The sequence below is a fragment of the Vipera ursinii genome (genome assembly GCF_947247035.1).
Source record: "Vipera ursinii genome assembly, chromosome: 8".
Classification (NCBI taxonomy): domain Eukaryota; kingdom Metazoa; phylum Chordata; class Lepidosauria; order Squamata; family Viperidae; genus Vipera; species Vipera ursinii.
This window is the reverse complement of record NC_139519.1, coordinates 16,380,039-16,405,948: the sequence shown is the minus strand read 5'-3', so window position 1 is coordinate 16,405,948 and position 25,910 is coordinate 16,380,039. Positions and strand designations below refer to the sequence as shown.

At 40.4% G+C, this 25,910-nt stretch overlaps 1 protein-coding gene across 1 annotated transcript in view; it reads left to right on the top strand.

Annotated features, from left to right (window-relative positions):
- Positions 1-7,636: 7,636 nt before the first annotated feature.
- PKNOX2 (PBX/knotted 1 homeobox 2) overlaps positions 7,637-25,910 on the top strand; it is a 228,045-nt gene continuing 209,771 nt past the window's right edge. Inside the window, exons 1-2 of the mRNA XM_083368690.1 lie at positions 7,637-7,963; positions 24,385-24,428. The gene's annotated coding sequence lies outside the window, so the exon portion shown is untranslated. The remainder of the gene's footprint in view (positions 7,964-24,384; positions 24,429-25,910) is intronic.

The following is a 25,910-nucleotide window of genomic DNA, read 5'->3' as shown; positions in this document are numbered from 1 at the left end:
GGGTACTTAAGTGAACAGTCTGGCTTCCTAGTAAAGCTACTAAGAGAGCTGGAACGTAGCCAAGGTTTATTTTCAAGGTAGGTCACCATACTGTTTCTTTCCCCATAACCTATTTCTGTTTGGATTTTGCTGTACAGAAAGACCATCCCGCCCGCCCCCCCCTCCAGGTTGATATTGCTGGGGAAAGTTCTGCTTTTATCTCTGTGTGAATGACGGAAAGCTTTTCACTCGGAATTAATGGTACACTTCGAGGAGCTTAGTGCACCATCTCTAGTCTATGATCTTCACTTGTCAAGTTGGGATCCCGGCAGGCCGCGACTTTAGAAAGCATCGTTGGGGTGGGAGCCACAAAGTTCTATTGTTGCAAATTGTGGCAGAAGGCAGAGCGCTCTCTGCGTAGGGCGGCCTATTACTGCAAAAAAAAGCCCCCCCCTAGATGAGCGCTGTACACACTCTGCCTCTTCCAGATGGGGGGTCCTTTTCATTTTAGGCTTAAGGCAATTGCTCCGATTCTGCCGGCACGCTTTCTCGGTAGGGGGACGCAAGTTGCTCAGGGCTGTGAGTTAGCGAGAAGAAAGGCTGGTCCCTCTTTGATCTTCTCAAGTCGCCAACCCTTTATTTTTAGAAGTGAAAACAAAGTCAGCTCTTTTACGCGAAGGGCTGAGAAATAGCACCTGCAGTGGAGGATGCTCTCAAAGTTCTTTTCTGTTGGTGAGGAGGGGGGGCTCCTGTGAGGTTTTCTTTCCTTCTCTCGCTCTTCCTATCCATTTTTTTCCCTCCCCCAGCCCATTTGTCTTTTAATCGCCACCTTTGCAAAAACGGTATAATTTGAGTGCCACTCTGAACGTAGAATAGCAGAGTTGGAAGGGACCTCGCGGGTCTTCTAGTCTAACCCCCTGCTCAAGCAGGTGACCCTACACCATTTCAGACAAGTAACTGTCCAGTCTCTTCTTAAAAGCCTCCAGTGATGGAGACCCCACGACTTCTGAACGCAATCTGTTTCCAGCAGTTGATGGCTCACACCGTTCGGAAATTTCTCCTTAGTTCTAGGTGGCTTCTCTCCTTGCTTGGTTTCCAGCCACTGTTTCTCGTCTTGCCTTCTGGTGGTTTGGAAAATAGTCTGACACCCCCCCTCTTCATTGTGGCAGCCCCTCAAATATTGGAAGTAGAAACGTTGGACATACTCCGCTTAGAAGCAATGCTGGAAAGGAAAAAATGATAAATACATTCTGCAATATTGTAGTTCTGTTGGGAAAAGAAGGGATGGGGTCTTTGGTAATGACTAGCAGGTGTACTTATGATATAGGTCAGGGGTAGGCAACCTCAGCTCTTTTATGACTCATGGACTTCAACAGCATAGCTGACTCAGGAATTCTGGCAGTTTATTTTATTTTTATTTTTTTTATTTTAATTATATTTATATCCCGCCCTTCTCCGAAGACTCAGGGCGGCTTACAAACTTAGCAGTAGCCTTCATTCTATGTATATGCCTGCTTATTAGGGCTTTCATACACACCCCAAGCGGCATTATTACAAAGTCAGCTTAATTGCCCCCAACAATCTGGGTCCTCATTTTACCTACCTCGGAGGGATGGAAGGCTGAGTCAACCTTGAGCCTGGTGGGACTCGAACCTGCACTGATTGCAGGCAGCTGGGGCTACTTAAGGAGGCATTAGCCCACTGCTCCACCAAGGCAAGTTGAAGTCCATGAGTCATAAAAGAGCCGAGGTTGCCTATCCCTGAATAGCTAATCCTTAACCATTCATTCAGTAACTGTTTCAAGTTACAACGGCACTGAAGAGAGTGACCTCTGACCTTTTTTCAGAGTGACGGCCATTGCCGCATTCCCACGGTCATGTGACCAAAATTCGGCCGCTTGGCAACTGACTCATATTTATGACGGTTGCAGTGTCCTGGAGTCACGCAGTCCCCTTTTGTGACCTTCTGGCAAGCAAAGTCAATGGGGGAAGCCAGATTCCCTTAACAACCATGTTACTCACTTAACAACTGCAGCGATTCGTTTAAACAACTGTGGCAAAAAAAATGTTGTAAAATGGGGCAAACCTCACTTAACAACTGTCTTGCCTAGCCACGGAAAAGTGGGACTCAATTGTGGTCCTAAGTCCAGGACTGCTTCTATTGCCGGTGTACGTTTCTACTCGCTTCCAGACAGTTTTAAAATGTCAGTTGTTTTTCCTCCTTTGTTAAGGAGAAGACACACAAAAAAGCAGGTTTAAGCTATAGTACAGCCAGGGGTGCTGAAGGCTGATTTTCTTGGAAGTCTAAAGAATGATTATTTTGTTAAAATTTCATGGGTTGGTGTTGGTCCCTTTCTACTTAATATGATTTTCTTTTCAGTCTTCCCCAACATTTCTCTTCTTTGCTGCTCAGTGTCAGCAGCACTTTTGTTCCATGGCTGTGTCTCCAATGCATTTAACCGTGGCACAAAGATGCCCTGACAATATTTATTTTCCGCTTGTCCCTTGATACTGTCCTTACCTCGTCCTAGCCTTTAAGTTCTCATTAGCTGCACCGTCTTGAAGCACATCCAATACTGGCCGTCCATAAAGTCAACCTATAAAATCTGTAGGCTTTTTCACACAATTCCATGGTGTGTGTGTGTGTGTGTGTAGGGGGGGAGAGACCGGTGACTGCCAGTGACTTGGGAATACAAGCAATAGAGTCAGGATAGGTATCAGCAATGAGAATAGCAAATGTCATGGAGTGTTTTCTTATCCAGGGTGAGTTGATAGCAAGTCAACTCAACGGTGGAGAATGGCTCCTGAGAGAGATGGAGAACTGGTAAAAAGGGAATGAATATAAAGGGAGGCAAAAAAGCAGAAGGGGAAGTAAGAAGAAGTAATCCAACTTTTTTATTGTTTAAAGCCTATTAACCATCCTCAGGAAAAGCAAAATAAATAACAGAAGCCAAACCAATAATCATCCCTAACCGTGACTGATCTCTATTCCTGTATTAGACTATGCATCTGTGTTGACGCCATCTGGATTTGAAAGACAGTATATCATGTATATAATATGTGTGTGTATGTATGTATGTATGTACAGTATGTACAGTATGTATGTATGTATGTATATATGTGTATATATATTTCATCTGCAGAAAAGTGTCTGGGAAACACTTCTTCCCAAGAACAAATAAATTCTGCAGGCCAGAATTTAAGACTTCCCTAATCTCAACCATTCCATACGCATAGTTCTCGCTTAACAACTGCTTGCTTAGTGTCTGTTCAAGTTACAGTGGTGTTCCCCAGAGCTACCTATGACCCGAGTTCTGAGTTCTGATGACTGACCTATTCTCCCCAAAGACATGACTGTATTTTGGACGCTTTGCAGTTGCCTCGCACTTACAGCCATTTGTGCTGTCCCATAAATCCATAATTTTTTGGCATTTGGATTTCCAGTTTAGGGGGGAAAAAACACCCATTGAAAAAAAGGGCCTTGCTTAATGACCGTGGCGTTGACTTAACGACTGCTTAAAAAAAGGTTGTAAAATCAGTCACGGCCAGGTCTTGACAACCACCAGAATTTCTGGCCGTGATTCTGGATTCACTGACAATCGTACACCGAGGACACCTGTACGTGCTCGGAGTTGAAGTCCGGCCCACAGGAAAAGCACCAAGTTGTGGGGGAGAATGGTATAAAAAAGAGTTGCATGTGTGTGTTTTTGCCAAGCTAAGGACCACATTTAACATTGGAGTGGCACTTTATTTATTCCAATTTATTGTAGCCGCCCAGCTCCAGTGGATTCAGTGGGGCGTACGAAACAAAAATAAAATAAAATAAATAAATCCATAAAAACACTCAAGGCATAAAACCAAATAGACAGTCCAAACTAAACAACCTTAAAAGCAACACAAATCAAACCAAACAGCCGCCCTCTCCACAAAATATACAATAATATATTAACCCCAGGCTTGGGACAGATGCCAGGTTTTAAAAGCTTTCTGGACCCCTGTGCTTTTCTTGCTGGTGTGTGTGTGAGTGTGAGAAATGCTGTTCCAGAGGATGGGCCCATGACAGAGGAGTTCCCCTCCTCCAGCTTCATTGAATTTTAAATGCATTAACTCTATGTAAACAAGTTAATTTTAGTGTGGCTACTATCTATGTAATAGCCATCCATTAAAAAAGAGACTACAGTTCAGTGGCAAGACTTGGAGGGACTTTGGGGGAACACAGATTCAGTGCCCCGATGTAAAATTGATTGATTCATTGATTGATTAATTACATGCCAACAAGTTGTCCTCATTTTTAGCAACCACATAAATATTCTTCGTGGCAATCTGTCTCTGACTTGATGTTTCAGGTCTTCCAAAGGTTGATGTAAAATAGAACGGAATAAATAGACCCGTGTTTTAATTTAGAACAAAGTATTCTCTCTCTCTCTCTCTCTCTCTCTCTCTCTCTCTCTCTCTCTCTCTCTCTCCCTCTCCCTCTCCCTCTCCCTCTCCCTCTCCCTCTCCCTCTCCCTCTCCCTCTGCATGTGTGTGCGCGCACACGCATTTGAGGAGTTACATGTGTGTTTTATATTCATTGACAATACAGTATTGGGTGCAGATGATTTTTTTCCTATCTAATCTTCTTTTGAGCAGGGAAAAATTCATCTGAAATAGGGTCATTTTCCTGTCTCTGGTAAATTCAAGGAGTCTTCATTCTTATCGTTGCACTAATAATTTGCACCTCCTCATATGCACACCTCAGCTTTGATCCACAAATAACCTCGATGGTGCGGAGGTATGTTGCGAGCAGTGCCAAGCATCTGAAACAAGCGTCTGGTTTAACTCGGCTGGGGATGGATTGGGGAGGTGGGGGTGGGGGACAGGAATAGCAAACAGAAGGAGAATTCTGTTGGACCTATTTGTCAGTCTCATAGCTTAAGCCAGGCCCTCTAAGAGCACAGCAAGTTAGAATTTTTGCTTCCCCTTGAATAATGGAAAGTGTTGTGCTTTAGCAAACCCCCTCACATCAGCAGATAAGTGGCAGATACCATATTGATCTCAAATTAATCCCCATTCTTCCATTCACCACACTTTGCTTCTGCATTTGTTTGTTTGTCTTTCAGGTTGGACACTTCACTTCGCCAGTTCCCCGCTGAGCTGGTATTTGGAGCTGGTTCACAAGCTGCTTTTTCTTTTTGCTGATGATGTGCTTGCTCCAAATATTTATTTATTTATCTTTAAAAAAAAACAACTCAGGAGCTTTGGGAGGGAGGGTTCCCCTCAAACAACCTCTGTTGTGGCTGGTCCAAGGAACTGGCTGGTTTCCAGCTACTGACATACAGAACTCTTCATGAAACCAGACGGAATTAAACTCTTTTGTTTCCTGTTCGGCTGACTGGCTTTGAGGGAGGGAGGGAGGGAGGGAGGAGAGAAGGAGAAGGAGAAGAAGGAGGAGAGCACACGCAAAGACATTGGAGTTCTCAACAAGACCGTCTTTGTATTGATTTAATTAATCAATTAAATGATGGGAGGGAAGGATGCGTGATATGTAAAAAATGCCTGTTTTTAAGGGGGTTAAGACAGTTGTGGCATACATAGAAAAGTATGGGAGGATGGAGGATGGCATTGGCTGGAAGCTAGTTTAGAAGAAGGCACTTAAAACTGTGCAATTTCCTCAGCTCTAAATTTCAGCTCTACTTGATCCCTCTGCCAACTTTTGTCATTCTAAACCATCCATCTCCTTCTATGGGTTTCTGTAGAGCGTATTTATATTTCATGATGCAGTGATTCTGTGGAAATGATAACAAATGTTGGCCCAGCTCACTAAACACGCTTGAGGCAGATAATTCTAAAGATAGGATTTACTTCCTAAAGCCAGTGTCACCCCAGCCTTTGCTTATTTATTGGTTATTGTAAAGACAATTGCAGTTTTTGAGGTTAGGATAGCAAGGTTTTGTTTCCATGTTAGCTATGCATGCAAATGCCTTCCCCAAGACTTATAAACTAATAGCCGGGCAATTCAACAGGTTAAAAGTAACATAAATAAATTCAGGTGCCAATTTGTGAACCTGCGTAATTGAATTTCTAATGACTAGCTGCCGAGGAGAGAGTAAATCTTAGGATTTATTCTTGCCCTTCTAATCTTGTTATTTTTACAAGTATGCTAAAGTAAAATAGTTTGTGGGGATTTGGAACAAATCAGAACAACTAATTAAAAATAGGGCGCACTTCAAAATTCATGTTCTGCTGTTATTCGGTGGCTAGAGTATGCAAATACTCTAATAAATAACTGTTTTTCAGCTAACTTAACAGAGCTTTTTTTTAAAATAGCCTTACCAGATGCTCCTTATTTTGAGCGCAGTGCCATGCTTCCATTTGACATTTAATAGGATATTATAGTGGCAGTATTCTTCTTTAGAAGGTCAGGAATATTATCTTCTGGGAAGTATTATTTCTACTCTCCCACAAAGTATTCATTGCTGGTCAATATGTACAGGTAGTCCCTGACTTACGACCACATCTGAACCCAACATTTCTGTGGTTAAGTGAATTTTGCCCCATTTTATGGCTTCTTTTGCCACAATTGTTAAATAAATCACTGCAGTTGTTAGATTGGTAAGTCAATTGTTAAGCGAACGTGTCTTTCCCACTCTTTTTGCTTGTAAGAAGGTCACAAAAGGGGATCACGTGATCCCGGGGGATACTGCAACCGTCATAAATATGAACCAGTTGCCAAGCGTCTGAATTTTCATCACATGATCCTGGGGATGCTGCAATGGTCACCAGTGTGAAAAATGGTCATAAGCCACTTGTTTCAGTGCCATTATAACTTTTATTTTTAATAACTATTTTATTAATTTTCTATTTTTACAATCAAGTGCTTAATAGACAATGTGATGGCTGAGTCCGTTCGCAATTCCGTGGTACATATAAGCTTCTTCAAACTAAATCCAATATTACGCCCTTCAATACATCTTCTCTTCCTCCGGTAATAGACATTTTCCCATACTAAGCAAATACAATTCTTATTGTTGTTAATAAATATACAGTTGAATATCAGCGTCTTTGTTTTCTAATAGTATCAATAATATCAGTTTAGAATATCTTCTAATCAAAACATATCTTCATTGACGTTGTAACTTTGAATGAACTTTTGTAAGTCAAGGACTACTTTTATTATGTTACTTAGGCCCCTTCCCTTTTAATTTTTCAGTGGTGTTAACATTTTTGAACACTTGGGGATTCTTCTGAAACTGCTTATGCCTTTTCCTTAAGATGCTTTTTTTGGCTTAGATCCAAGCATGGAATATGAAGACACTAGTATACCTCAATCTCTTGTTTCCCTCCAGTTGGGACAATCTCATCTCCCAACTCTTTGGAATATTGGACCGGGGAGGAACAGGTTAAACTTTTGTGTCCCTATTAATTTCACGTTCCTCCTTCCCTCGCTGATTTTTTTTAAAAAAATTTTCAAAACTGAAATTTGCATTTAAATATTTAGTAACTATTTTAGTATACATTTTAACCTTCAACATACATTTCTGTATACTATTCAGCCTTGTAGAGTGCCCTACTAACGGCATAATTCAGAGGTTAAATGAATTCCACTTGAAAATGTTGACCGTTCAACCCAATCAAACCTTTGGGTAGCCTTAAATCTTGGAGAAAGAATCAAAAAATAAATTCTGTTTCTCTTTTTTTGGACCTCCTTCCATGCCACTTCAGTTCTGGCTTAAGTCCTTAATGCTGGAACTGATGTAGGTGCATTTGCTGTACATTTTATCAGGTTCACATCTTCCCCAAACTCTTTTTAGAAGTTTGTGTGCACCTTCTTGAGCTCCTGGGTATAGATTTGTTTTTTATTTACTTTTTTTTTAAAAGAAAGCTTTCATTCTTCTCCACAGACAGCAGAGTCACTGATTGCTCTACAAGTGCACGCTTGTAACTTGGAAGATACATTTAGGAGTACAAGCTGGGTTTTTCTACCAGCCAAGCAATCGAGAATGGTATGTGAACCTTTATATTTGCATTGAAAAACCAGCCTTTTTTAGGTCTGGTTTCTGGACAATGTTTCTTCTCTCTATTCCATCCCAATCAGTTCTACATGCAGGGAGTGTATATTCAAAACTTAATGTAAGCAATAAGGATTCACCTGTGTCCAGTGTGTCTTAGTGTTTTCAGTGATATTTTTTTTAAAAAAAATATGGCACCTAATAGACTTATATACCTCTTCACAGTGCTTGGCAGCCCTCTCTAAGCAGTTTACAGAGTCAGCCTGTTGCCCCCAACAATCTGGCTCCTCATTTTACCGACCTCAGAAGGATGGAAGGCTGAGTCAACTTTGGGAAAGTGAGAATCGAACTGCTGGCAGTCAGCAGAATTAGCCTGCAATCCTGCATTCTAACCACCACTGCTCTAATCAATCTTTTTTGCTTGGATATAAACCATAACAATTCGGGCTATGAATTAACTGTAGTTAACCAATAATTCCAGAACTATATTGGAGAAGAGACCATTCCTTTAGGGCAGGGCTTTTCAACCAGTGGTACAGGTACCACCTGTGGTACATTGGCACCTGGCAGGTGGTACACGACTATCCTAGAAAAGTGGTAGAGGGGTACGGGAATAAGCTGAACTGGTGGCAGCACTGCACAAGCCTGAGCGAGAGACGGCTGGAGCTGCAGGGCTGTCAGGGCTCAGCGGAAGCGCCAGGATCAGCGCCAGGCTCCAGCTGGAGTTCAGCGCTGATCCTGGCGCTTGTGAGCCCAGAAGAAGCACCAATCAGCTGGAATGTTGCAGCATCTCCAGGGTCTTGTGATTTACATTCAGATGCTTGGCAACCAATTTGTATTTACTGTATGATGGTGTGTCCCAGGGTCATGTGAAGTGACCAAAACATGCTGCAACCACCCAGCAAATGGGGGGAATAAAAACCAACCCCCCCCAACTCCACCCCCGCTGCCAAACCTCAACAGAAATGCTCACAACAATGAAAACCTTGGACAGGAGGAAGAGCGCCGCCGGGCAGGCAGGCGGGTGTCTTGCTCGGCTGTGGCTTGGGGGGCACTTCTTTCATTGCCATTATAACTTTGAACAGTCACAAAGTGAACTTTTGTAAGTCGAGGACTACCTGTACTTCAGCACTTTTTTCCCTTTTTTTGGTCATCAGGTTTTTGACACCTTGGTAGGCGACTGGTGGTACTCGGATGTTGCCATATCCTAAAAGTGGTACAATGGGTGAAAAGGTTAAAAAGCCCTGCTTTAGGGATTCATATCTTGCAACTTCATTTTTCATAAGTTAGAATCGAGGACCGTGTGATAACATTGATACCTTTCATTTAGCCCAGACCCTTTCCCCCCCCCAGTGTTTTCTTAAGTTCAAATGGTCCACAAGGAATTATTGTAAGTCAAGGACTACCTGTACTTCAAGAATAATTTGATAGCGCTTCGCAGCTCCATACGTTAATGGCCGTATAAGGAATCCCATTTTTGGGTTTGGGTTTCTGTTTGGGTTTTAACATAGCTTTTAACTATTATATTATATTGGGCATAATTATTTAATCTTTTTTAACTTTTGTATTTTGATATTTTGATATTTATTGCCCTGCACACCACCCTGAGTCCTTCGGGAGAAGGGCGGTATAAAAATTTAATAAATATAAATATAATGTATAATATAAATTTTTGCTTACTATAAAACTCTTGCCCTTTTTCTACTGTTAGAAAAGAAATAATAGAAACAGAAACTTTCCCCCAAGGAATTTAAAGTGACTCTCGAGAACTGGACAGTCTCTTCCTTCTTTTTCCTATTGCAAGCACCCCAAATAGTGTCTTTCTCTTCTCCTCTGCTACAAGTTCAATACGAAGACGCTTCAGAAACTGCATGGCTGTTGCTTATCCCACAGAGACCACTTAATATCTCTTCTTTCTGGGGCTAAAGGTTGCAGAAGAGACAAGGCTCCGATTGACCTTTGTCTCTTGCCAATCCATTGAGCAGGAGAAGAATTCCTAAGACTTCTTTGCCCAGGAGGGAATAAAATGTGAACTTCAGAAGTTTAAAATACCCCAAGGATGAACACTGTCTTCAAGGCCAGAATAAAATGCAGCCTATATCCATAGGCAGAACTGAACGCTGGGCTTTCAACCTTCATTGCCAGCTTCTTTACTTATTTATGTTTGCCTACCTCTCTGTCTAAGAGTGGGTTTGTTTTGCGTGTGCACCAGTCCATCCATACACAATGTCTTTGAAATTTGTGCTACTGTCACTATTTCAGTCCAAAAGAAGCAGATTGTCTGGAAAGCGTCTCCTTGAAGTTTCCACTGCTGTACTCTACCGCGATAAAAAATGCTTGAATAAGTAGGCTTGAATGTGCAATACATTTCCCTTGCATTATGCGTTTTTATCATCAATAACCTTGTAAGGTAGGTTAGGATGATCACCTAAAGCCTTATGGAGCTGTTTTGTGAGAGGACAGGGCAAGGGTGAACATCTGCTTTTGGATTAAGGGCAGGTGTTGATTGAGAGGATAGGGCAATGGTGAACATCTGTTTTTGGATCAGTAGGTTTGTCAAGAACCACAATTAAAATTTGAATTTGTGTTGAACAGCTGTGTGTTATTACAAAAATGCAAAAGTTTTGTTTGCTTTTAATTGCACTGAGTGATAAATAAGATAAAGTGGTGTACAAATGTAGCCTGCTCAACTTTTCATGCCCAGACACCCACTATCATAGGGAATCCGATCTTGCAGCCAGGGATAAAGTAATTTCTTTGCAACAGGTTCAAGGGCCTAAGTCCCTCTTACCATGGTACACATGGTCATCCTTGGTCCAATGGATCAGCCCTGAATCTTCCTTCAAATGTCCCATCCCAGGTCAATTGTCCTGAGATGTACAGCGTAAACACTTCTTTTGAGGCAGCAATTCACGGGGCACAAACAACAAAGCCATATCCCTTCTCCCAGCCATCCTACCAACTTCTTCTCTGTTCCATGGTTTTTATGCAGAACTAAGCGACAATAAAGTCTAGTTCTCTCAAGGGTGAGACTGCTCATAGGACTCAGAAACTTCATGCCGTTGGATTCTTTCAGGAGATATTTCTCATTCAGGTGTGCCAGTAACTCGCCAAGACCTCATGGGAAAACTTTCCTATTCTTCTATCTCAGAACCTTTCTAAGCAGGAGATAAGAAGGAGTTCAGTGTCATATATCTAAAGTATTTGCTCCTTCAGTCAGCTGTGGCCCTCTTCCCTAAGGCAACCTGATAAACAGGGAGCAGAGCTATTATCAATGAATGTTTAATGCCATCGAGGCATTAGACTATCAGCAGTAAATTACAGTGAGTTGTACATTGCAGGATTGGTGAAAAAGGGTCTCGGGAAAGCAGGAGCCCCACCAGCTCCCCCAACTCAAATTAATGACTGTTCCAAATATCACGGGATGTTGAGCGATTTATTTGGGGGAAAAACCGTGAAGATGTCAAAAGATTGAACGTTGGAATATTTGTCCTTAAAAACGAAAGCATGAATAATCTGGGCAGACAGTTATGGGAGAGACTGAAAACATTGTTGGTCTTTATAGTGTAACTGTAGTTTACAACTTTTTTTTTTTTTTGCTGGTTTTCAGCTAGTTTCCGGCAAAAAAAAAAAAATGTCTGTAGGAATGAATGGACTCACTTTATGACTTTTGCAAGAAAGGTGGCAAAATCAGGTGGGATATATGGGTGCCTTGGCGTAGAATCGCCATGACTTAGAATGGAAATCCCAGGCTCCATTACAAGAACTGCTTGTGTTCAAAGAAAGAATTGTACGCACGGAGCTTTAGCAGACAGAAGTTGTGCTTACTCAACAGTGTGCACTAAGCATGATTCTATTTCCTTTGTTACAGTCTTCAGGGGCACAGCAATAATCTCATTACTTATTCAGTTCCTTTTATGCTTGTTTAAACATGCCCAATTACTGATAAATGCTCACCTCCCTGTGCAGGCTGGCTATAGGTAGTTTTTCAGTACATTTCTGGGACACTGTATGAGTAAATCAGTGTTTATCCAAACACTTTGCCCCCCTTGGCTATCGGTCTCTTGAATTAAGGAGCCATTTAAATTCTACACTGAGATCACTTCTCGGAAAGATGTTTTGTTTTTTCTTTCTCTTTTCGGAAAAGTCTTTTTTTTTTTTTTGGTGTTTTTGCAGTTTGCAACATCTTGTGACAAGGGATTGACAAAAATAAAACGCAACAGAAATGTCTGTAACATTTCTATTTTTTAAAAAAAAAAGAAGAAGAAGAAGAAGAAGAAGGTATCCTTGCAAACGTAAAGCGAAATAAGCCGGCAAACAATGAAATTGGTTTTTTTTTTACAATTAACCCAGTCTAGTTTGGTTCATCTAGCCCCAGATTTCTGTACTGTAGCTCTTGGCTAAATTAATCGTTCAGTGGTGGGGTTTTGTCTTTTTTTAAATTTATTTGTTTAATTTCTTTGTTTTATTTTAAATGCCTAGTAGCCAGAGCTGCTTTTTTTTAACAATTCCTGAAAAGAAAAGAAAAAAAAAACGACTCCTGGATTATTTATTTATTTATTGCATTCTTCAAAAAAAATAATATTTTTTTTTGTACTGATGTTTCAGGGTAGTAGAAGAGCGTTAATTTGGAAGGAGGGAAGGGTTATCATTAAGTGGGTTGTACTGTTTTCTTTTTAACTGCTTTTTAAAGAGTGCTTTCCACTACTTCAGAGACAGTGGAATTGCAACTAATGGGAGCTTGGGGACATTCCTGACTGAGAATCTCTCAGTGGGAATGACACTACATCAGGACATAATGTCATTCCCAGGAGCATTTTTGTTCCCCACAGTTGTTGGCTATATCGGTGAATCCAGAATTAGAATTACACAGAGCGGGTTTCCCCCTCCCCCCCCCATTCTTATGCTGACCGAAAGCATTAGACTTTGAAAATATTTAATCCTGGATAGGAGAAATCGGAACTTCAAAGCATCTGAAGAAGGCCAGGGCTAGATTTAGGATCTAATCTCTCTAGTCCAGGGGTAGGCAACCTCGGCTCTTTTATGACTCGTGGACTTCAACTCCCAGAATTCCTGAGTCAGCTGAAGTCCATTAGTCATAAAAGAGTTGAAGTCCATGAGTCATAAAAGAGCCGAGGTTGCCTACTCCTAGCCGATTCTGAAAATGGAAACAAACAATAACCCATTGAAATGCATTGAAGCCTGATAACCTCAGATATTTCTAAACTTTATTTCTCTTTTTTCTAGTCTACTTGTTAGGGTTGGAGACTTAGGCCCTCCAAATGTTTCTGAAATGCAGTTCCCCACTATCTTGGCCATTTGTAGGAGATGAGCAGTCAGAGCTGTTGGGCAGAATTAAGTATGTCATAAGCTTAGAATCATTGCATCCCCATAAACAGTCTAAATCCAATCTGTCTTGAATTCTGTTGACCCTTATCTGGTGCCAATTTAGTACTGAACTTTAGTTGACTAGATTCTTGTGTATAAGCTTGAGCAATAAAACGTCTGTACTGCAGCTGAACATATGGTCCTGATCCTTTGCGCCTGTTGAAAATAGTAGTTCAACAATTCTTGACTCATACCTCTCTTATCTCCTTGTTTACCCATCCTGCTTTTCATGGACCAATGAAAAGTTTGAGTCCTCAAATAGCTATTTTACCCCAGTAAGAGTTTTGGTAGATCTAAAGTACCTTTAGCCTGGAAATATTAAAAATACTACGTTTAAAATACGATAAGTCAATGATCCAAGGTTTTTTTTTAGAGGCTTCAAATATTGTATTGCTGATTAGTATCAAGATTTTTCTTCATGTGCTATGGAAATGATTATAGAAAAACTTGGATTAAACCAAGGTTTACTAATAATAGTCAAAATAATGCAGAAACCTGGGTTACCAGATGGGCAGATAGATTCCATGTAACTAATTTGACATTTTATTTTGCATCTCTGTTGGCACCCAAAGAGCTAGTTCTTGTCTCTAATGTTTGTGAAATTTGATTCTAAGCCAACCTTGGCCTTGTGGGATCTGCTAAGGACCCGCCTTGAGCAACCAATCACCATTTGCTTGAAGAGCAAGATGTAACTGAGAGAAAGAACCTACTTGAACGCTTATTATATACTGGGAGTTTTGTAAATCTTCTTATTGGTTTTGAACGAGGATCTCTGGGTGCATAAGAGGCTGAACAATATTAGAATGTAGAGTTCAGTATTTTGCCTTCTCTTCCTCCCCTTGTCCAATTCTACAGCAGACACCCAGACACACTTGTTATCTTCTGTCAGATGTTAGGAGATATAACTCATGTGTTTGTATGTGCACACTTTTAGTCCCCTGTGAAGAAGCTGAATTAAGAAATCATTCTGTTAACTTAAGATCCAGTTCCATCAACTAATATTTCTTTAACGCTTCCCTGCCAGCTCTTAAAAACCTCCTGCCATGTTGACAATCAGCAAGTCATAAATCACCAAAGCATTACTTTCCATCTTATTTTTCTCTCCTAATGTTCAGAAGAAAAGGCTTATTAACGAAAGCATTTTAATAATGCCTTACCATGATTACATGTCTTTGAAAATACACTTGGCCCCAGATTATTCACAAGTCTTTGTCAGACACCAACAGAGAATGATGTTACCTAGTTTGGGTAAAGAAAGGTCTGAAAAAAAAAACAACCAGGCTCAGACAGTACCAATAACCCCTCCTTGTTATGTCTTTGTGCTAAAATCACAGACAATTCTAAGCATCAGTTGTTTGTCCTGTCTTAACCGGCTATCACATTCCACAATCCCAGGAAATCCATAACAGAATAATAGAGTTGGAAGGGACCTTGGTGGTCTTCTAGTCCAGTCCCCTGCTCAAGAAGGGATAAGAAGAGATCCATGCTGGGCAATGGGTTTTATGAAGATCTTAATTCTTTTAATGCACACATGTTGTTGTTTTTTTATTTGATGAACCCCAGGATTTGTGAGTTTCCTATACAGCAACAATGTGTTTATTTTTGGTTTTCTCATTTTAGTGACACACATATAGACAAGAGATAAGTTAACCTCAATATTATAAGGACAGTATAAACTCCAGGAGTCATTTCCATGTATTTAATGGAGTTTGTAATATTGTCTGGTCTGAGATTCAGTTTAAAGCCTTCCTTCCTTCCTTCCTTCCTTCCTTCCTTCCTTCCTTCCTTCCTTCCTTCCTTCCTTCCTTCCTTCCTTCCTTCCTTCCTTCCTTCCTTCCTTCCTTCCCCAGAGTTCAAATAATCATTGGAACCATTATATTTTAAATATACAAATAATAAATAAATACATGCCTTCCTACTTGAAGGGTTTCCTCTAAATTTTTAGTTTGGATTATCTGCTGTATCAGCTGGTTTACCTTCTGTAGAAATAATCCTATAAAACATAAAGCCTCCAAATCAAAGGTAGGCAAATTAGTAGAATAGTATTGTTGCAAATTGCACTTTCAGTTCCAGAACTGGGGGAAAAAAGGCAATTAACTGATTTTTTTTCCCCTAGACAAATGTGTCTTCCCACCTCAACTTCCAGAGTTCAGAATGTGCATGAAAAATGCATGAGTCTTATGCATCTTGAATAATTCTTCCTGTCAAATCCCCTTTACCGAGGTCTTTTCTTTAATGTTGGAGAGCATAGTTGAAGGTCTGAGAAGGCTTCACAAGAAGTAAGCTTCAAAAGTGAGGTCTGAAAACATTTCACAAGAATGTATTGACAAGCTTCCCAGGATGGGGTTGTGTGTCAGGGTCAGGCAGAGAGTGTGATGTTCTTTTATCTGGGGAATAGGTTGTTTGGTAAGCAAAGAACATTTTTTAATCTTTCACAAACGCCCAGAGGGCTGGGGATGAAAATTAAGTAGATGTTTGGATGCTGCAAAGTGAAGTCATGGATCTTGTAATCCTACTGGGAATCCCTATTTCAATCAAAATACATTATGCACATAGTACGTATAGATATTAAAGTTTGTTAAAAAAAAAATTAAGATGAAAGATTAAAAAAAAAACTATCAGGAACTAAAGTTTTTAGGAAGAAAGGAAGAAATAGGAAAGGAATTAAGAGAAGAAACAAACAGAAGACCAGAAACAAAAATGCAGAAAACAAGGAAAAGAAACACAAAGAAGTGATTTCCGATTTGCTTTTACAGCTCTGATAAGCGTAAATGTAAGTTAACCTCTTACTCTGGGATTGCAACTTTTCTATAATCTATTTTTTTTCCCTAATCATCACGCCTGGGCCTAATTGGGGCCCAATTGTTTCAGTTGCTTCGAAATGCTTCAAGAAGGAAAGCAATAAGCCCAGCCAGCCATCCCACCGCTTCTAGCAATACAGTCCCATGGCTTTGCCACCCCTTTTTTCTTGGGTTTCCTTAGCCCTCGTTTTCTTAGACTGTGTACTTTGTTGTTTGTGTATACACTGAGACCTTACGCATCAGAGACAAAGTCCTTGTGTGTCCAATCATACTTGGCCAATAAAGAATATTCTATTCCGTTCTGTTCCATTCCGTTCCGTTCCATATGCTATTCTATTCTATTCTATTCTATTCTATTCTATTCTATTCTATTCTATTCTATTCTGTTCTGTTCTGTTCTGTTCTGTTCTGTTCTGTTCTGTTCTGTTCTGTTCTGTTCTGTTCCGTTCCATATTCTATTCTATTCTGTTCTGTTCCATATTCTATTCTATTCTATTCTATTCTATTCTATTCTATTCTATTCTATTCTGTTCTGTTCTGTTCTGTTCCATATTCTGTTCTGTTCTGTTCTGTTCCGTTCCATATTCTATTCTATTCTATTCTGTTCTGTTCTGTTCTGTTCTGTTCCATTCCATATTCTATTCTATTCTATTCTATTCTATTCTATTCTATTCTATTCTATTCTATTCTATTCTATTCTATTCTATTCTATTCTGTTCTGTTCTGTTCTGTTCTGTTCCATATTCTGTTCTGTTCTGTTCTGTTCCATTTCATATTCTATTCTGTTCTGTTCTGTTCCATATTCTATTCTATTCTATTCTGTTCTGTTCTGTTCTGTTCCATTCCATATTCTATTCTATTCTATGCTATTCTAAGAGCTGACATTTCTGACCCTCCCTGGAAGCCCCTAAAGATGATTTTGGAAGTGCAGAGGAGACCCCATAAGCTTCTTAATCCCATTGGGGAGGCACATTATTGCAACCGATGAGAGACAAAGCATGCTTGCTTAGTACAGATCTACCAGCCACTTGCTTATTTTTAATCACTGTCCTAAGCTGGTCTGACTATCAAGCCTATGCATGTTCCTAGGAAAAAGTACAAGAGCCTGGACATACCAAGAGTAGAAATGGCAGGTGCAATCCTTCTGAGGTCAGTAAAACGAGGACCCAGATTGTTGGGGCAATAGGCTGACTCTGTAACCCCCTTAGAGAGTACTGTAAAGCGCTGTGAAGTGGTAAATAAGTCTAAGTGCTATTGCTAAATGGGAAGGAAGGAAGGAGACATGGTGTCACAGGGGTTAGAATGCAGTATTGCAAGCAAACTCTGCCCGCTGCCAGCAGTGCGATTTTCACCGACTCAAGGTTGACTCAGCCTTCCATCCTTCCAAGGTCAGTAAAATGGGGACCCAGATTGTTGGGGGCAACAGGCTGGCTCTGTAAACCGCTTAAAGAATGCTGTAATGCACTGTGAAGCACTTGGTGCTATTGCTATTAGATTAGCAATGGAAATGTTGGGCTCACTTGTGGTCATAAGTGGAGAACAACCTGTAGATTCAAGTGAAGCTGTAGGAAAACCCTTCGTCCTTAAAACATGTCCACAAAGACTATAAACTGCTGATCTTATGAACATATGTTATACGTACCAAGCAAGGGTGAGCTGTGTCTTGTTTTCAAACATCCAGCCCAAGCAAAGATTAATTAGAATAGTTATATTGTGTCTTCAGTCATTTGGCTGTTGCTTGAGCTGAGTAGTATTCCATTTATTCTGTCTGTCTGAGGGAAGATTTTTTTTTAAATTTTATTTTATATAGGGGAAGAGTCAAGTACAGGAATAGATGAGGTCATCTGCCACAAAAAGGAACTGACAATACAGTGATACCCTACAAAAATTCCCTGTTCTAATGTAACTATTGGAGGGAAAGCAATATTTTTTTTCTAGGCTAGGAAGCACTTGGTTTAACCACATCGAATTAACTTCAGCCTACCTCTTTCTTTCTTTTTTTCTTCAGTAAAGCCTACTGACCAATTTTTTGATGTGATTGCAAAATATTTTTCGCAGTAAGTCAGTGAGCTTATCCATAGCTGTTAATTAGCATTTTTTTTGGTAACTCTACAGATCACAGTTAAAATCAACTTTGTTGATTGGCCACATCCTTAATGCCTATTGATTAGCATTATGCCACACACAAGTGTGTTCTTCCTCCCATTGTAGCAAGATATTGGCTGAAAAAAAGGGTGACTGAAGTTTATGGAGATTCTCAGTCATCCAGGTCATGGTTGTCCCAAAGGGGCTTTTTCAAAAGGCATCTGGATTTCCTATCTCCTGTTTACAACACAGTCCTTTCAGCAGTTCCAAAAAGGTTCTACACTCCTGAGGCCACAGATAAACCTCCAAGTGGCCTCAATGACACTCAGAGTATTAATGACCACATGACTGCAAGGAATATCAGTCCTTCCATCCTCCACCATTCAGTCAGAACTGAAGAAGCTTCTTGGATGAGAAGCCAAATGTCTTCAAGGAAAAACAAAGCAGGTCCAGATGCCTTTTGAAAAGGCACTCTTGGGACTTCACCTTATATACAGGGGACTTTGGTGAAGTTTGCTCTGTAAGACCTTGCTTTGCTGGCCCATGATGAATGAACAAGTATTTGATTACAGTCCAAGACTAGATCATAAAACTTAAAAGCAACCACATGCAATCTGAGAAATCAGCAAAATCTAATAAAGAAGAGAAGATGTTGAGTTTGAAGATAGTAAAGCTTTATTTTGATTTTAAGCAATATTGATTGCAGTCATTCAGTGTGCAGCAGAGCATTAAGTTGTATCTTTGGAGCATATCCAGCAGTAAACAATTGATGAGTGAGTGAAGGTACCCAACTAAATATAAACACCTATGTTTGTGTGTGTCTCTTTTTCTGTGTATATCCACATCTTTGAACTTCAGAATTCCGATAGGGGACGCTTAAAAAAGGATTCTGTTTAAAGAACCATCTCTGCAGGTCCTGGAATTTTGCCTACAAGATGCAGAAGATCTAATTGTTCTGGTCCTTTGAAATCTGAGGCCACTTGAAATTTTGGGACAATTTCTTACAGGTCTGTGGCCTAGTAAAAAAAAAGAGAGAGAGAGAGAGAGAGAGATCGTCCTTAATAGATGTACTGAATATTTATTTTAGAATAAGTCAGAGAAATCACCAGTGCACAAAAATGTTGGTTACTAGCCAATGTAATGGAAGAGAGGGTGATTTTTATAGCTTCCTATATGGAACACAGGAGCTTGAAATAAAAAGAAATGCAATAAAATGCCTCTCAAAAATCTGTCGATATTTATGGTAATATACCTAGCTTGTGCAGAAATAATACGTTTATTGGCAACTTTGGTAACTTCCAAGACACTTGGAGCACAAAACAAAGAAGAATTCAGCCAAATGTCACTACCTCTTGCATATTGCTTTCTATTAAAAATAGATTATTCTGAATTAGCCTGGGAGTTCAAATATGACAGAAATGTCACTTTATTGCCTGGGTTTTCACCGAGGAGCCTGGAAAACGGGATAAGTTGGTTAGCTGAGTTTTTTTTTAAATTGTGTCTACAGCATGGAAAGCGAGATGGTATATATCAAGAGAAGTTCTAATTGCATTTTAACAATAAGAATGTATATACCTTTGCTTTTATTGCCTTTTAAAAACACCATTGGCTACGCATGGTTGCAGATGCCTTTTTTCTATTGTGGCCACCACTTGTTAATTTACCGGGATCTGCATTTTCCAGATGGAGTAATTTTGTTAACCTTGTTATAGTGAATACATTATTTACCTACAGACAAACCATCTAGTGGTCCTTGACAGAGTATTAGATTTGTTTTGGCACGCAACTATAATCTTGTGTTCAGAGGCAGTATGTGCCTGAAAGTGGTGCAGTGAAGAATATTTTCCCCCCTTTCTGTTTGGCTTTCCAAAGCAATACAGTTGATCTTTGTTGGAACATAGTATTGATCTAATCCAAGTGGAGCCTTTAGGGAAGGATAATTCAGTGCAAGAACATCCCCTTGGAATGAAAATAAAAACTGAATAAGTAACAAGTAACTCTTGGCCAAAAGGGACGCGGTGGCTCAGTGGGTTAGGACGCTGAGCTTGTCGATCAGAAGGTCGGCAGTTTGGCGGGTCGAATCCCGAGTGCCGTGTAGCAGAGCGAGCGCCTGTTACTCATCCCAGCTTCTGCCAACCTAGCAGTTCGAAAGCACGTAAAAATGCGAGTAGAAAAATAGGGACCACTCCGGTGGGAAGGTAACAGCGTTCCGTGCGCCTTTGGCGTCTAGTCATGCCGGCCACATGACCACGGAGACGTCCTCGGACAAGCGCTGGCTCTTCGGCTTTGAAACGGAGATGAGCATCGGCCCCTAGAGTCGGAAACGACTAGCACGCATGTGTGGGGGAACCTTTACCTTTACCTTTTAACTCTTGGCCAACATATCTAGGAGCCTAAAAGTTATGACGGGCCAGATCTAGTTAGCACCTGGATGAGATAACTGAATAGCAGGGATGTAAACTAGACTAGGAAGAACATCCAGAGAATCTTCATGGTTGTGGCCATGAAGTCATCAGGAATTGAGCTCGACTCAAATGGAACTGCAGTGAGAAAAAAAATCTAGACAGAGATGGTAGAAAAGAGAAGTTTGCTCTGGGACAGGGGTGTCAAACTCGCCACGTCAGGTGACGTGTCACCATCTATCACAACTTTTTTCCCATTGCCAGAGCTGGGGTGGGCACAGTTTTGGCATGACGCATCTGGCCTGTGGGCCTGCAGTTTGACACCCCTGCTCTAGGAGCTCATCCTTCAGTATTCTCTCACTTACATTTGTTGGGAAAGCTGGAGTCAATCTCATAACTGACTTTATGTTTTGAACTAAGATAATGGCATTGCTTACAAAGATGGGAAGATTAGCCCTATTCTTTCTGAAGACCTGCAGAACCGGGCCCAAATGTCTTTCCAATTCTACACCAAACGTGTGAGTTGAGGAATGCATTGGACCACTATTCTGCATCTCAAGAAGGAAAAGTCTCTTAACAACGTCCAAAGAGCAGGGCTTCCCTTTTGTGGAGACACTGCAAGGGCCCTGCTGTTGAAAGGGATCCAAATGGAAGGGATTTCCCCCAAAATGCCTTCCCTTGGGATTTTACTGAAATAATTAAAAAAACCAAAAAAATTAGCGTGTGGTTTAACCCAGAGGTCCCCAACCTTTTGGGCTCTAGGGACTGGTTCCAAGGAGTAAGGTTTTTCCATTGACCGGAAAGTGCGTGGTGCCTTGTGTGCTGCCTGCATCCCACGGATGGGGCTTTGCTTGTTTGTGCAGAGCGGTTGCTGGCATGCCGCGGCCCGGTACCGGTCCACGGACCAGGGGTTGGGGACCCTTGATTTAACAGATGATAATTAAAGGCGTGAGCTTAAATGGACTCCAGAAGATGGTAGAGGACAGGAAGGCCTGGAGGAACGCTGTCCATAGGGTCGCGATGGGTCGGACACGACTTCGCAACTAACAACAACAACAACAACAACAACAAATTAAAGGCAAGGGCATTCACTTAGATCTTTTACCTACCTTATCAGGAAGGGTAAGAAAAGTATACTCCAGCCACTTGGATTTCATAAACTTTATCTATTGGTTTGATAGAATTTCCAAAGCCAGTTGTCTTCCAAGCATTGTTTTTGGTCTTGCTACTATTGACGTGGAAAGTTCTAAAGTAACTCTCCTTTTCCTTCTGTCCAGCATTATCGGCTGTGATTTCCAGCTTTGAGTTTCCAAAGCGTTCAACATTTTTGGAAAGGGCTAATAAAGCCCTAATGAAGACCTCATTCTCTTTTCCAGATACATTTTTCTCCCCCACCCCTACCCCTGTGTTGCCTCTGGCCTGGACTTTGTGGGTGTTACTACAGCTGCGCATGCTGGTAATGATCCTTATACAACACATTTCTGGTCTGCTATGCTCCCTGGAGGATCTTGTGAGCTTCACTTGAACTGGGTCTGTTTTATGAGTGATTTAATGTGGTGTAAGCAATCTGCGTACATTGTGTACGAGTGTCTAAGAATGAGACAGAACGCACTGCTGCTGTTGATACCACATTATTTTATTAGAGTTTCAAAGCTGATATTAAGTGGACATGATATCTTCCTATGGACCATTAATTTTGCTTTATTGCTGGCCTGATGGCAGTTATCCTCCTCTTCTTACCAATACATTCCTCCATTAAGCTTGTACAATTAACAAAATACAAACTGTTTAAGGCATTGCTTTGAACAATGGGTCAGTGCAAAACAGGACTGGGAGTGTGCATGGGGGTGTATAGGAACAATTTGTGATAATGGGAGGCTGAGGAGTGGAAGGAAGGGGGGGGGAGAAGATTTTTAAGCCCTGGAAGATTATGAGCTGTTTCACATGAGATATTTTGTAGTAAAGGACAGATACATATGTATTTTCCAGTTGGGTAACTATGCACAAACGTAAAAAAAAATAATTTCCTATGATTATTCTAATAAATTAATCATATAAATGGCTAGCTTGTTAATCAGATACTTCTAACTTTGTTGCATATGATTCAAATAGCTTTAGTTTGAGAAAAATGTAATATGGAGAGACCCATCACAAGAGTTATTTTTTTATATATGGATGGAGAAAAAGGAGTTATAACCTAAAGTTGCTTTTTCTGTTTTCTTTATATAATTCTCCAAATCGCATAAAAATAATTGGACCTAGCAAGGCTTTAAAATTCTACACATTTTTGTAGGTATGTTTTCTATCATTCAGTACTTCTGTACGTAGCTATTTAAGTGAACATTTAAGTGAACATTTATTCTTCAAAACATTTATTCTTCGAAAAAAAATGTTCTTTAATATACATTTCCCTGATTATCTTCTTTAGATCAATTTCCATTATGTACTTTTGTAAATTGACATTTTTCACATATAAGCGCGCTTTCTCTTTACATCACTACATAGCAATAGCACTTAGACTTATATGCCGCTTCATAATCTTTAAAGCACTCTCTAACGAAGGGGTGTCAATTTGCCAGCCCACAGGCCGAATGCATCACGAGGAAACCGCGCCCACCCCATTGCCAGCAATGGGGGGAAAGCTCTGGTACATTCCGTGACATCACATGACATCACGAGTTTGACATGTCTGCTCTAAGGGGTTTACAACATCAGCATATTGCCCCCAACAATCTGGATCCCCATTTTACCATCCTCGGAAGAATGGAAGGCTGAGTGAAGCATGAGGCAGTCAGGATTGAACTCCTGGCTGTGGACAGAGTCAGCCTGCAATACTGCATTCTAACCACTGCACCACCATATTTGACATCTTTCAATGTGTAACTTTCATAAATGTATTTATTCTTGAGTGCATTGATCATACACATTATTGTGAAGGTTTTGATCTGAGAAAGATCGGTGTTAGTTATACCCCTCAGTGCTGAAGCAGAGACTATATAAACTATTACATTTATCCATTTCTAAAGAAATTGATTAGACATTTATTTTATATGTTTTATCAGCACTATTGCTGACAGAAAGTTTGAACAGAGGTTTGGCTGACTTGAATCTTAGTGTTCTTCTCGCTGTACCATATTTGGGGATTTTAGTTTAATGGTGAGAATCCTCAGATCAAATGATGTAAAATAGTATAAAACCTTAATAGACTAAGTCAGTCGTAAAACAAAATTCCAACGCACCAAATGCAGCTGTGAAACTGGGTTTCCTTTCAAAGCAATTGTGACAAGAAATTAAATAAAAGAACCCAATTAATGAAGAAATGCAGTTTAAATAAATCAGACGTTAAAGTTACCATCTTGCTTTAACCTTAGACGATGGGTTAGTTGTAAACATATTTTCATCAATCAACAGGTGCTTTTGAATTGAAAGCTTGATACATTTGTTCTTCTAATGATTTATTACTCCCATCTTAAAAGAGGTATTCAATGTTAGGCAGGATCCTGATCTTCTGGTTAAATTTCCTTGCTACTTCAACACTCAGTCCCATATTCAAAGAATACCCTACCCTTCATAAATTAGCTTTTGATCTAGTTATGTGTTCGAATTTTCACAATGCTGACCACGTATTGACTTTATAACTTTGGATTTGTTCTTTTCCTTTTCCATCACGTTCAACGTTGCTCCATTTTTGCTGAAATTGTGGCCCTTTCTAATGCAAGGCCCTTTGTTGTATTCACAGATGGTTACTAGAGTTGGATCCTGATGCTTCTGCCTTTCAAGCTGGTAAGTGAAAACTGTTGCTAAATTATCCTGAGCTTGGAAGTTAAAAATCATACCAGATATGTGGTGTTTGTGCCATTCCACAAGGTGTCTTACAGCGGCACCCTTACTGCTTTAAAGCTTAATGAAATTACTAAAATATGTTCAGGTAGGATGAAAGAAAAGCTAATACGGAATATGTTTCTTTAGTTAAGACTTTCTTTGCACCAAACTACAGTATGCAGAATCTCTCCATGTTTGAGCTTTGCATCCCTGTGGAATTGTGGAAAATTTGTAGTTCATACTAACAGCAGCAACAACAACAATGTGCTAAGCACATTGGTTTGTGCTTAAAATTGTAAGCCGCCCTGAGTCTTCGGAGAAGGGCGGGATATAAATGAGATTTAAAAAAAAACACCAACAAAAGCTGAGAAAGCTAAAAGCCTGCATTTACTTTTATTTCTTCACCACCTCTGTAAAAAAAAAAAGGCCAAATGAATTCTTCCTTTTTAAAGCAGCGTCTGACTGACTTGACACTTTCAGAACCCCTGTTTAGGGAAGCTGGCTTCTGGTTTGTAACTCAATCAATCAAAGTAGAAGTATAGAATCATAAGGCTGGAAAGGACCTTGGTGGTCTTCTAGTCCAACCCCCTGCCTAAGGGAGGAGTCCTTATGCCAATGGGCCCTCATGCCACCCTCCTCCTTTGACACCCTGGTATCGTTACCTCTGAAGGTAAGTCAACCACAAATAGCCAAAATAGCCCAAAGCGCAAGGATGGAAGCAGAGTCTCTCATGAAATGACCAACCTTCATTAATAATATCAATATTTATTATGGTCACAGACAAGTCCAAGGTTTGTAACTCATAGCCCAGATAGCCACGTTTGTTGCCTACTCGCAAATGTGAAACTTGTATGTGCGTGGCAGAATCTGCCAGAGTGTTAAGCCGCCATCCTCCAGGAAGGATTCCCACTGGTGACTCAGCCATTGGTTATGCAGTAACAGTAATACGTACAAATGTTAATGGCTTCAGTCATGGTTGGGATGACATTAGCAATAGCTATATGTCACTATGAAGAAATGCCGCTAGATGACTTCTGATATGCCTATTCCAATTTCTCTTCCTTTCTGCTTCCAGTCACTAAAACTGTCCACATGGAAAACGTATTAACAACTACTTCCTGGTTTAAATGTCTGTGGAGATTCTGGGTCATCCAGGTCATGGTTGTCCATCCCAAAGGTGCTTTTTCAAGAGGCCACTGGACTTTCTTGGTTTTCTTTGAAGATGTTTCGCTTCTCATCCAAGAAGTTTCTTCAGCTCTGACTGGATGATGGGGAATGGATGGATGTATATTAATTGACCAGCTGTCTGCAAGGAATATAAATATAAAGGCCAGTTGCCTCATGAAAAAGCACCTTTGGGATCCTGCTTAAACTACATATACATAGAATGAAGGCTACTGCTAAGCTTGTAAGCCGCCCTGAGTCTTCGGAGAAGGGCGGGAT